Source organism: Columba livia, chromosome 6 (assembly GCF_036013475.1).
Source record: "Columba livia isolate bColLiv1 breed racing homer chromosome 6, bColLiv1.pat.W.v2, whole genome shotgun sequence".
Classification (NCBI taxonomy): Eukaryota; Metazoa; Chordata; class Aves; order Columbiformes; family Columbidae; genus Columba; species Columba livia.
In genome coordinates this window covers 7,400,769-7,413,813 of record NC_088607.1, presented here as the reverse complement: position 1 = coordinate 7,413,813, position 13,045 = coordinate 7,400,769, and positions in this window count along the sequence as shown.

Here is a 13,045-nt window from a genome sequence, read left to right as displayed (position 1 = left end):
GGCAAGAGGAAGGAAGATACGCTACCAGCAGGCTGATGGTCCCCAGCCATACTGAAGCACTGTAGGAGATCAAATGCAAAGGGTTACCAAGCTGATGTACAGGGCTGCAGGCTGGCTGGCTGGTGAGTATGTCCCAAGGACCACTGGCACCCCAGGGACAACACTCTAAAGCAACAGCAGGTTTCTCTGAACATTTTGCAGTTCAAGTAATGGAAGAGATTATTTGATCAACGTTGTCAGAAATAAAAAATGTTTTCACCGAATGGAATGAGCAAAAGAGCCGTTCCCAACCCACATTCAGTCATACAGTTACTGTCAAAAGAGATCTCTGGAGGTCTCCAGTCTAAGCTCCTGCTCAAAGTAGGATCAACATTGAATTCAGATGAGGTCGCTCAGGGCTTTGTTCATCTGAGTCTTGAGTACCTCCAAGGATGGGGATCTCACAGTCTTTCTGGGGCCATCCTCCACTGCCCAGTTAGATCATCAACTTCATGCCATGGGACCACTATTCTCCTCTAGGAGCAGCAGGGCCTGTTGCAACAGAATAGAGGGTAATGGTTTTAAACTAAAGGAGGGGAGATTCAGACTAGACATGAAGGAGAATTTTTTTACAATGAGTGTGATAAAACACTGGAATGGGTTTGCCACAGATAGATGTGATAGATGCCCCATCCCTGGAGACATCCCAGGGCAGGCTGGACGGGGCTCTGAGCAACCTGAGCTGGGTGAAGATGTCCCTGCTCATGGCAGAGGGGTTGGACTAGATGACCTTTGAAGTCCCTTCCAACCTAAACTATTCTATGATTCGATTAAAGATCTTGTCCCAGCTTTCAGGCTGTTTGGTCCCAGTTTTCAGTTGCCTGTTATTCTACAGCTGCCTGCTGTTCCCATCAACTTCCCCAGCTTTTCCCAAAACCCTGCTGCTGCTGCTTACACATAGCTCGTAGCTCACCCTCCAGAGCCCTGCAAAAGCCAAATAGTTCCTAAGTAGGAACTTCTGGCCCTTCTCTTTCCCACACCAGAGAGACCTTTCCTGGCGCGCCGTCATACGGTTAACACATGCTGTGTCTACCCTGCCAGGAAGCTGTGATCCAGAACTCTGCTCCCAGCTTGATCCTGGTGGTGGGGAAGTGGCTGGAGTACATCTCAGGTCCCTGCAGCCCACCTGCCAGGTTTCCTTCCCAGCCGTGGTGGGGTGGGAAGGGGTGGAAGGTGTAGACCTGTGCCTGGTCCCAGCTCAGAGCAGGGTTCGACTGAGGTGCACACCCAGACCAAAGACCAGGAAAGCTTTCCTATGTTGCACACTTTGCTGTAGCCTCTATGCCCAGAAACAGGACAGAGTTGGCATCAGATTAGCTGGAGAAGGAGGAAGGGGGGTCTGGCAGAGGTGAATGCTTCTGGTCTTCTCTCTTCTTACCAAATCTCGTGCTGCTTCTTACCTTAACCTAACGAGCTGGGGCTCCAGGCAATGATTTTGTATGCCTTTCCCTGAAACCAGTGTCTTTCACAACAGAATGTTTCCTCCTCAGCTCACACCCCATTATGTGTTGAGTCCTCTGGGCCTGGTACATCCTCGCCCAACTGGAACTTAACTGATGGGGAGAAACCAGGACTCACCAGCGTGGTTGAGCTCTCCAAGGGCTGTTCTCCGGCCCTCCCTGTGGCAAGAGGTACCCCACAGTGGGTACCTTTTTTCTGGGCCTCCTTCCACCAGGGGAAGCAAAGAAAATCTCCATCCCTAGTTGTACCAAAGTCTTGAAAAAGTCCTTTTCCATCTCCTCCCCTCTGAAGGAGGCAAGCAGAAGCCTGCTGTGAGGAGTCACTGATAGCCTCTGTCAGGTTTGTGGAGGCTCTGCTGCAAAATAAAACACCTTTTCTCTGCAGGAAGTGAGGAGCCAGGACACAGAAAGGCATGTTCCCAGCTGCTCGCCTAGAGAGGCTGGCAGGGCTGCTAGGAGGAGGAGGAGGAGGGTGTGGGAGAGACAGAGGCTAGCCTGTGATCTGGGTGTGAAAGAATCTGCAGTTGAGCAGGATCAATAAAACAGTGCCAAGGCTTGCGACGGAGGGAGCAGAGAATAGGATGGCGGAGACTAAAAGAGAAGGAGCCCCCCTACAGCTCCTGAGAAGAGAGGGGTAGGTAAAAAGGGAACTCTGATACCACCAGGCCCACAGGAGACTCAATGGGTTGTCTCATTATTATGGTGAACAGAGAGAGCTCATGAGCTGGGAAAGATAGGAAGCTTTTATTTATTATTTTTTTTTAAGAGCGCAGCCTCTAGGAGGGTTTTTGCAGCTCAAATGCTTTTATTTTGTGCCAATTACTTATACAGGGTCTGCATTATTCCCGTAATCAGTCTAAATGAAAGTCAAACATGAAAGATTCCTAACAATGAGCTAATTGGAATGCCATTACCATTTAGATTTAATAAGGTATTTGTAATAATAAACTTGCCTCAGTCTATAGAGTTGTCTTATTCCTGCTCAGATCTTGCAAGAGTGTAAGAGCTGACATTTGTCATTCGTTCCACAGGACATTGGATATAACCTTCAAAATGTTTTAGTCTTGCAGCACTTAGTAAATGTCAGGGATGGAAACAAAATCTGTAGCTTGCTATTGTTCTGGCTGTGTCGAGCTCAGAGTTAACAGGAATTGTGTTAAAACTCAACAGCAGATTGTATCCCACATATCTTTCTTTTTTTGCAGTCCAAACATCTTGTGGTTTAGAATGAGTCACTCAATGTCCTCTTATGTAGCTGCATTCATTATTTGCATTGAGGTTTTGCTGAGGAACTTCAGTCTGGTTCCAGCACTGCAAGGTACTACACAAGCACACAGAGGGTCTTTGCCTTGCATAGCTTAAGATCTAAGCAATTAAGTCAACACAAGCCCTATCTTGAAGCCAAGATGTCCCATCCACAGAGGTAAAAGCTAATTAGAGCTCCATGTGTACTTTCTTTTGAGAACAGTTCACCAAAAAAAACTAAAAAAAATCTTGCTTTACCTTCATGGGCGAGCTGTTTTCACATAAAGCATATGTGGGCTCAAAGACCTGGTCTCACTGTGCAGCCAGGGAAGTTTTATTCAACTGTAGTTCATACCACAAATGCAAGATGTAATCTTAGTGGGTATTTCTTCTATTATGAAGGAAAAGAGCTTGGTATGAGCACTTTGTGCAGTCTGAGGGAATTCCCCCAGGAACAGACTGAAAAGGCATCAGTCGAGCAGGTGTATATGTAGGAAGCAGAAAGGTTAAGCCAAATCACCCAAAAAAGATTCAAGGCAGCAGGGATGATACAGAAAACAGAGGACATTCATTAAAATAAATATATTGCTTCTCCCTCCCTCTTCTCACCCCAGAAAGATGCTACAGTAATTTCCCCTCCTAAAGAGTAGCCAAAGGGGCAGCAGAATGCTTAGTTCATCTTTTAATAGGCAAAAAATCCCAACTTTCCTAGTGGATGAAGAAGCATTACCTATCTGATAAACCGTGCTGCCGTTAGCCACAGATGAATTATGTTCTGCTGATGCTCTGTGGTCCCAGCAGCTAGTCTTGAATGATGTGACTCAACAGAAAACTTTGCACAATAGCTCAAATAAACGTCAAATCATTGGAAACTGGCAGAGATCATGGAAATTCGGAATGTTCCTTTTTGAGGACAGTCTTTTAATACAATCTGACACTGGGGATTCAGCTGAATGTTCACGATGTCCAGGAAATTCTATGCACAGTTGGTGAAATGACCAGTGTGCTTATAAACCTATTTTTTTGCTCAAAACCGGATGTGCTTCACACCAAAAGGTTTCTCAGAAGCACAGGCCAACAATCAATGGCCTTAAGTTAACCATATGCCTGAGCACTGTGCTGGATTGCTGCAGAAGGGCAAAGAAGCATGAAAATCAATAGCTTCCCTAGATGTTTTCATAGAAGACAACCTGTCTAAGAGTTAAAATGTGAGCCTAAAATTCAGAAATTATTTATCTTGATGGTCTGGTTGAAGTACCTCATCTTTTTCAGATTCACTTTGCACATGCAAATAAAACGATGCTTGTGTTACTTAGATCACAGCAATGTTGTGAAGCTTAATTTTTTGAGAGGTGTTTCAGGATCCTTGTATGAAAAGTGCTATAAATATATACATTCTTAGTAGTATTTAATTTACTTCCTTTACAATGCCTTTGAGCCAACACATGTTGCCAAAAATGCAATATTCTCTAAGATGTCTTTTATTCTTATATCTGTCTGGAGTCCAGGACATATCCCAGCCTTATAAAGCATCCGATATTGATGTATCTGCATGCAGTGTATATATATATAGCTAATACAATCAGACGCTTCTCCCCCGCCCCGCAGGAACCCAGGCTTGCTCAATGTACAAGATGGACGTGCTTAGCAAATGAGGCAGCTGTTCAGTTTTTATTTTTATGCTCATTGTTTGCTGCGTGGCCACATGTCTCATAGAGCGCATACCATCCAACCTTTGTAGTGAATCAGACAAGGCTCCACCATAACTCACTCAGTTGGAGCATCCAACTCCGCCTCGCTCCCTGTTCAACATACATATGCGATCACGTAATCAGGGACTGGATCATAAGAAAGCTTTAACTTCGCCATTTCCAAACTTCATTTTCCAGCCCCAGATTTCCTTTCCGTGGAAGTTTTTGTTGAGAATACCTTTTGAGAACAGCTTTTTAATAACAAAGTAATCCCCTGAAGAGTTGCATCATGTTGTGCAATTAAGCAGCACCGCTGTCCTGCAGAAACGTCTGTACCTGAGCGCCAGCCAGTCCCTTTTCTTGCATTACTGGAAGAACCAACATACCTCCAGGGCTGCTCCTGTTTTTCTCTTCTGCGTTGTGTCATGGAACACATGCCAAATATACTTTCATTAATTCTTCTAATGAAGTTTGCAGCAGATCTGCCTGTGCAATAGGAGATTGACTTTTCCGTGTTTGATTATAGCAAGATAAGCCTATTGTCACCTGTGCTTCCCTTTCTTTGGGGAGCTGAGCAAAGGTGTATAATAGAAAGCATCACCATTTTTTATGTTCCCCAGTTTTTGAAGTAATGGATTTTCACCCATTTTATCAAAGGATTCTGTTCCTTGTTTCTATCACTTGGGCTAGTATAGAAACCTTTTAAATTTGTTTAGTTAGAGTGGCTCACAACTCATTAGTTGAATCTGCCCTGTAGTCTCTAGATAGAATAATTCCACTAGCTTTTACTGGTTAACTCAGCAACTTGGGAGCAGACTAGAAGAACAGATAGATAAATTTTAGTTTAGGAGCAGTCTGGAGAAGAACAGATATTACAGTACTGGATGCAGAGCTCCCTACCTTTTGCATCTTCAGATGCAAACACATAGGAAGAGGTGGCAAGAAAGCAGCAACTTACGTATAGGCAGAACAAAGGCCAAGCACTTAATCTTGCAAAGGCTTATACACAATTATCTTTACACTTATGATTAGGCCCAGTAATTTTAGTAATACCTTGGCTTTGGGAGGCTTCTGAGCATGCAATATTAGACTATTGCATTAGCATGCGCTGTGTTAAACTGCTGCAGAGAGCAAGCACCAGGAGTGAGCAAAGCATGCTGCAGAGGGTCGCAGGCTCAGCCGTTACTGCAGGCAGTGCCTAGGCAGACAAGATAGACTGTTGTCCCCTGTTTGGCAGAAATTATGGTAAAATATGATGTAATGAACATTTACACAAGCACTGGTGGTATTTTCACATCTGAGTCCCAAGTTTAAATCATGTAGATGATGGGGAGGCAGTGCTGGAGAAGAGAGGGGAGAAGGGGGTAAGTTCCTCACAAGTCAAGGCAGGAGAACACCTGAAGAAGTACATCTATGTGAGCTGACTGGGCAAGAAGAGCCTGATGAGTTGGGATCTGCTGAAGTTTGGCAGTGCTTGTCACAGTTCCCCATCTTGCCCAAGCGTGAGGTTGTCACAGAGCAAAGGACCAGGAGATGCATAGAAGCAGATGATATTTTTGCAGATATTGCAGCTGCAGGTCCCTTCTCTATAGTTCTGTCACTTGGTGTTTCCCCTGTCATTGTCCCATTGCCATCCCCCGGGGTATCATCTGCCTTTTGATACTCCATTCCTGACAGGACTGCACATCTCCTTTCACACCCCATGTGGTGCCTCACCACACTGTACATATTGCATTAAACAAATGCAGTGCTCAGATCTAAAGGATCTGGGTCCTTGACCGCAGTCCCTGTGTCATTAGGGTGCCCCTAATCATCTGTCCTTACCATAGGAAGCACAATGGGGCCCACTAGTCTGACTGCGGCCTCTAGCATCTCTTCTAATATAAATAGTAATGACTATAATTATTAATCATTACTGTGATTATGTGGTTATAATTAATAATCATAATAATGAATCATTATAATTACTCTACTAAATGACAAGTCCTGCTTCCTCCAACAAGTTTTGGAAGCACAAAGAATGATCTGTTGTGTATATTTAGTGAATCTCAAACACTTCTTTACTTAGAAGTCCAAACGTCTCTGTTTTAAGCACTTCCATATTGTATTTCATTCAGAAACCTGCAGCTGCCTAGAATGGAGTGCTGCTACCATATGCAAGGTCCTTCACTTAAAATCCGGCAGAATCATGAGCAAACAGAGATTGGCAAGGGGAAGGAATGTGCATATGGATATTACTTGGGGGATGGAGAGCCAGATATGCCTAATACTGCATTTTTCCATCTTAGATTTACAACTGAAAGTAATTCAGTTCATTGAAGTGCATTTTCAGAAAGCCCAAATAAAACAGCAAATGTAGAGGCTGCAGACACTTGAAAGAGAGACGGTTCATCATGCCCCTCCACTTGGCTCTTGGAGTCCTTGGGCATGACTGCTTTGGTGCTGTCAGACCACAACAAGGGAGAGGAGTGTTTAAAAAACATTAATCCAATTTTTATATTGCACTGAAGGTGTAGGGCTTTTCTCCCTTAGTTATGTGCGTGCCCTGAGCCCAGGAGGCTAAGACATGCTAACTGTGAGGCTCAGTATTTTATATTAAATATCTGAAATCTGGTGAGCAGCACATGGCTGCTGTGAGACTCGTGGCAGAGGGTGTGGAACAAGTGCCCTTGGGGAACCTGCTGGAGTCACTGTATGTATTGCATAGTTAGCTCTAGTTACTGGGCTGCTGTGAGCCACCAAACTTCTTCCCAGGCATAAAGAAACTGATCTTGCAGAATGTAAAATCCACCCAGGAGATGTCATTGTTTACGATTAACATTTCATTCTGGCAAGCTCAGAAGGGGGACCACACAGGCATAATGATGAAGCAGACAAATTCTGTCAGGTTTTTAAGACAAAATATTTTCTGAGAGTTAGATGATACAATTAGATTCATCAGTGGTGACTTTAAAATCTTATTACCTATTGGTATAGCGGGTTGTGTGTATTTGAGATGGTGTATTTCTGAGTTATTGTAGGAATTACTGTAACAAGAAGGGTGCAGTTAGCAAAAGAACTGCTGTTCCACTTTACTGAGTACAATGATAGTATGGGAAAAGTTTTGCATTGCCTTCTAAGTTGTTGACCTCTTCAGATTTTTGATATGTCTTGGAAGGAAAGAAGTAGGAAAAGGGCCTATATCTGTTTCTGTATCAGGAATGAACCTGCACACAGGTCTCCAAATTTAGTTACGCTAGCAGAAGGTGAGAACGTCCATGCAGCAGCTCCTCTGTAAGTGAAGAAAGAAAATGAAGCTCATAGTTAAGAGCATTAAAGCATGATCATTTGGGCCACTCATAATTATCTAAGTCTACTTTATGTGTGTGCTGGTTTAAGATCAATGTGTGGGTCTAGAATTAGGCAAGAAGAAAGATGAAGGATTGATTTTATTTATATTATCTTTGCTATGTAAATATTGACAGGTTAGACTTTCCCGTGAGCATATGCGCAGGATATCACTGTGATCCAGAGCAGTCTGGTGCTGTCTGTAATCTCCTTCCAGTGATAACCTGCCCAGGGGCAGGGGGATGCTTGAGAGGCAGTTTGTACAGTGGTACCAGCCACTACACCTTGTGAAGCAGGGCCATTCCTGCTGTTATTTATGCCTCTTTTCAGAGAAAAAGAAACTAAGAAGATAAGCAACTAATATGGCTTAATTATAACAACTGCTCTCAGGTCTGAACTTAGAGCAGAATCTAGCCATTACTTGCCATATTCCTATTTCAATGGTTGATAGACACTAGGTATTGTATGTGAGGAATAAAAAGATAAAGGCATAAACCCTGAAGGATTTTTAATATCTAATTCCATCAACTGCTGGCTAGAGCCAAGCACCAAAATAACTGCCTGGGTCTGGGCTCAGGAGTCTCCATTGGAAAAGCAGTGTTCCTTCAGGGAGAGGTCCTGAGAAATCCCAGATGAACAGCCAATAGCGGGACCGACACCCAAAGTGTTCAGACAGGCTGTCTTTTTTATACCATATTCTCTGAGGCAGTAGGAGTACAGAGGAGATGGGGCCTAGGGCAGTCAGAGCTTCTTCAACCAAATATGTGGATGTATAGATGATTTAATTACCAGACTGTTTAGGAGAATTTCTAATCTCTCTTCAACCACTCATGCTGACATCTCTGATGTGTGATACCACTTAGATTGAAAAGAGAAGCCATTTAAAGCCTAAATACTCTAATTACTTTTTTGGATGCCTGGAAGCAGCTCGGAGTTCAAGCACACGATGCTCTTAAAACCCTGCTAAATTAGAGGCCATGGGGCAGGGGGAAGCAAAAGAATGTTGAAGTACATTATGTTTTAAAGGATGTGTTTTTCAAACTGATATGAATGGCTTTTAAACTAGAAGTGTAACCTAATATGGGTCAAGGTTTCCAAACTGAAATGCATATTGTGCCAGATATATGCAAAGAAAAAAAAAAAAAGGGGGGGGGGGGGGTGCAGTTCAGCTCCTACCTTGACTGTGTGACAACCTCCTGTGAACATCTGGCAGTTCCTTGCAGGAACCAGGCGCTCCTAAATGCTGCTCCCAGCCTCCCTTCAAAAATCAGGCTCATCAAGCACTGTGTGGGCTGCAATTCCAGGCAAAGTGACTGCGCCTGCAATTGCAGCTTGAATAGGTTTGGGGGGTGGGGGAAGACTTTCAAACTCATTCTTCCAAATCACTTAAGGCTGCCAGTTAGGTTTTGTGATTCACAAATTTGCTCTCTTGTTATAAATAAACATTACTTTTCATGATAATGTCACAAGGACTGGGCTTGAGAGCCTTGCTTTTTTTTTTCTTTATTCTTGGCATATCAGTACAGTTGAAAGACACACACTCTTGCCTCCTTATACTTTCTGCCAAGCCACAACCACAAACCATCCTTACAACCCCAAAGCGCTTTTGGCAGTTGTGACACAGAACGTATGGCTCGTGGTAAAATGTGCTGGCAAGTTCCTTATAGGCCCCATCCAGCCATCGCTTACGTGAAGAATCTGATGCCAGATAGCAGCTGCTGTGTTGAGGCCGCTCAGTATCACACTAATCAGTCCTGTCTCATCCTTTCTTTTCCCTTCCCTGTCTCCACCTGCTGTTTTCTTTTCCTTTTTATTTTTTTTTTCCCTCTCTTTTTTTTGCATCTTGGATTAAGAACGGAAATGCTCTGGGGCAGGGACCATCCTTTTGTTCCGTGTTTCTGTCTCTTGCCGTGGAGTCTGCTTGCCTGGCACAAAAGTAATGCAAACAGTAAAGCCAAATAATACAGCCGGCGCCCGACGATCTCTGACAGGTTGTATGGTGAGTGACCTGAAAACTGACTGCTATGGGTAAAAAACACAGCTCCAGGGAACCTTTTAATGAACTTTTTGAAGGTAATGTAGTGCTGCTTTACCTAACTGAAAGTATTTGCATAGCAGAGGCCTGACCAGTTATTTATTCTATTTTGGCTGCCTGCGTGTGTTGTATGTTTTTGTTTGGTAGCTGCTAATGTTTCTGATCTAAATTGCAGAACATGTTGATGGCTCAGGAAAGTTGCCTGACAGACAGCCTTAGGGGAATAATTTGCTCAGGAAAAATGACATTTTGCATCTTCTCCAGAACATGTCTGACGGCAAGAAACTTGTTTGGAGCTGAAGGTGGAGTTCATCATTGGTTGAGGTTCAGTCTCCAGTCTGACACAGCTGAAGAGGAAAACCAGGTTTCAATGGATATGTATCTGCAAACACTTTACCTTTCCCATTTATTTCAGTGAGCTTCCCTGTCTGCTGGCAGGTTTTGAGATAAGGTGAAGTAGGAAGCCATGGCTGGAGCTATAGTTCCTTACCCATTGTCTGAGAGTCTCCAATCTAAAGATAACAGTTAAGGAATCAGTGTCTATTGAAAAAGTTGGAAAAATACAAAGCTAAATGAATCGGATGTGATTTATTCCCTCTGAGGCCTCAGTTTTCTTCGTTTTGACCACAGACATGGGTTATATAGCATCACAGTCAGAAAGGAAATTTGGTGGTAAGCTCCCTCCTCCAAGCTCACATGGCTGGTTTTTTATGACTTGCTACTTAGTTGTTCTAAATAAGAAAGGAGGTTCTCTGTAGGAAGTATTAATGAAGCATTGTTCATAATGACACACTAGGTCAGAGTAAGTGTTGCAATGTAATTCCTAAATCATGTATGCAAGACACCTTCACTGTGACTGCACATCCTAGTCCTACGGTGTGTCCTGTGATTTGCTTTTTGACATTCTGTCAAGAATGGTGCTGTCTCTATACCAAATAATGTATAGTTTGCATGACAACGGACTTGTTTAAGATGGTAGGGGAAAAAAAGAAGAAAATAAATACTATTTGAGAACTAAATGTGACCGCTAAATCATCCTGTGATAAGTTTAATATTGCACTCTGAGTATCATGAGACATTTTAACACTGAGTTCAGCCAGAGAAAAAAACAGTTCATAATCAGTACACTGGAGTTAGGAGTGTCCTTTTGTCCTCAGCTTTACCATTTCTCACCTATGGCTTCATGTAGTTTTGACACTCTCTTCTTGCTTTGTTCAAAGCACAGATACTTTGCCCTTTTACTTAGATCCCTGTGCCAGGGATTGTCATCTGGTGCTATATACGTAGAGGAGCCTGGTATTAATATAATTGAGACCTAATGCTTGACAGGGTCTGCTAAACGTTATTGCAAGGCAAACAATCCATAAACAAATGCTCCTTCAGGAAGGCTTTTAGACGCCAGAGTATCAGAGCTCCATTGACCTGTACATGACTTCATTGAACAATGCAGTAATGGTGTTCATGAGATCCGGGGTTCCTCAGGGGTCCTGGGTGTTCACACAGAGTGGATATACAGGCACTTGTAATTCCCTTCTTCCTCCCTCCCTGTTCATTTTGGGGTGTCCAAAGCAAGTAAGAATCAGCCCTGGACTGAATTAAGTTTTCTGGCTGCCCCCCCTCCAAGGACTTTTCGCATCTTCTGCTTCAAACAAGGTCAACCACAAGTGGGCACTGTCCAACTGCAGCATCCCGTCAGACCTCGGGATGAGCATGGGCAGGAGCAGGACGGGGAGCTCAGGGGTTGCTCCCAGTGCCAGGAGCAGAGCTCTCCACGAGAACCAAACCAAGGCTCTGTGGGCAATTCACGGGTGGCCAGCTCCGCTCACGCTTTACGAAGCATATTTTCACACTAAATGTTCTGCCCATGGCAGCAGCGACAGTGAAAAGGTATTTAAACATAAATGATGCTCATTTCTTTGTCAGCATCAATTTGAAAAGCAGTTGTTTCTGGACGTGCTTCCTTCAAGCACACACCCTATGTGTTACACTGGACGGCTCTGCATTTATCCTGACTTCCTTCCAAGTGCTTGTTCCTCTGCGCTTCCAAATGCGCCACTTGAAGCTAATGCTTCTGTTGGTTCCTGTCCATATAGGCTATACCATTTATCATTCGTGGGAAGTCTCCTGTTTACCAAAACTGTAACATTTTAACCATCGCTAACATTTCTAGCAATTAAAGCTGCCACATAGTTTAGTCAAAGACATGATTGTGCTGTTTGCTGCTGTCTCCCATTAGGAATTTAGTTGCCTAAAACTTTCCGTGCTGTCCAGCAGAGCGGAATGGGTTGTTGACGGCTATGTGCTATTTTTTCAACTGCACTGGGATAGAAATGGGTTTGGTAGAATATTTTCACACTGAATTGCAAATGATCCCATGCAGCCATTCTTTTCTTCTCGGCAAATATTTTCCATCTCTGGTCTCCAAATAGTTAAATGAAAGACAGCCAGCAGAATGGAGATCTCTTTAATCCTAGGATAGGCAATTGCAAACAGAATAGAGGACACTAACCTCTTTTTATTTCCCATTTAGGACCTGGAGGTGAAAAGCCAATATTCATCTGTGAGATGCATCTAGCTAAACAAATGCTGAACCGCATGTGTTCATTGCAGTCCACTCTGCCAGTTTATGGAGAGCAGAAATATTTACATGTCAAAATAAGCCTCCCACCCCCTCCAAATCCACAAACTTGACTTCCAAACCAGGCAGCTCCAGCGCAAAGTGCCTGTAGCACTGTTTTTAGAGAGTGTTTACCTGTCCAGCCAGAGGTCCCTGAGTCGGTGGAGCAGAGTGTGATCTGCGGCCCAAGGGCCCAAGCCCACGGCTGCAAGGGACCCTGGCTCCTGCTGTGTGGTTCTGAGGTCCTGCATGGGGCCCCGGGGGGATGCTGAGGCCAGAGGGGATGTAAATGGCGCTGCCGGGGAAAAGATTCGCGGAGAGCCGGGGAGGTGCGGAGCAATTTTGCAAAATGGCCTCCTCGGCTTGGGGTGACTGCTGGAGGTGGGGAGGGGGCAAAGCCCGAAAATAAAGTGGCGGTGGTGTTTCTATATAAGGACCAGAGCTGAGCGTGCTGGGGAGCCGAGAGGGACTGCGCTGCGGAGGGGCAGGATCAGGCCCTCGCTCGGGGTGCCCCGGGAATCGAGCCGAGGGGAACCCCCTCCGTGGGTGCAGTAAATCAGTAAATCACGGCTGGGCACGTACCCTCCGAGCCTGGCCGCCACGGCGCCCACGAAGCCTGCAGCGACCGTGC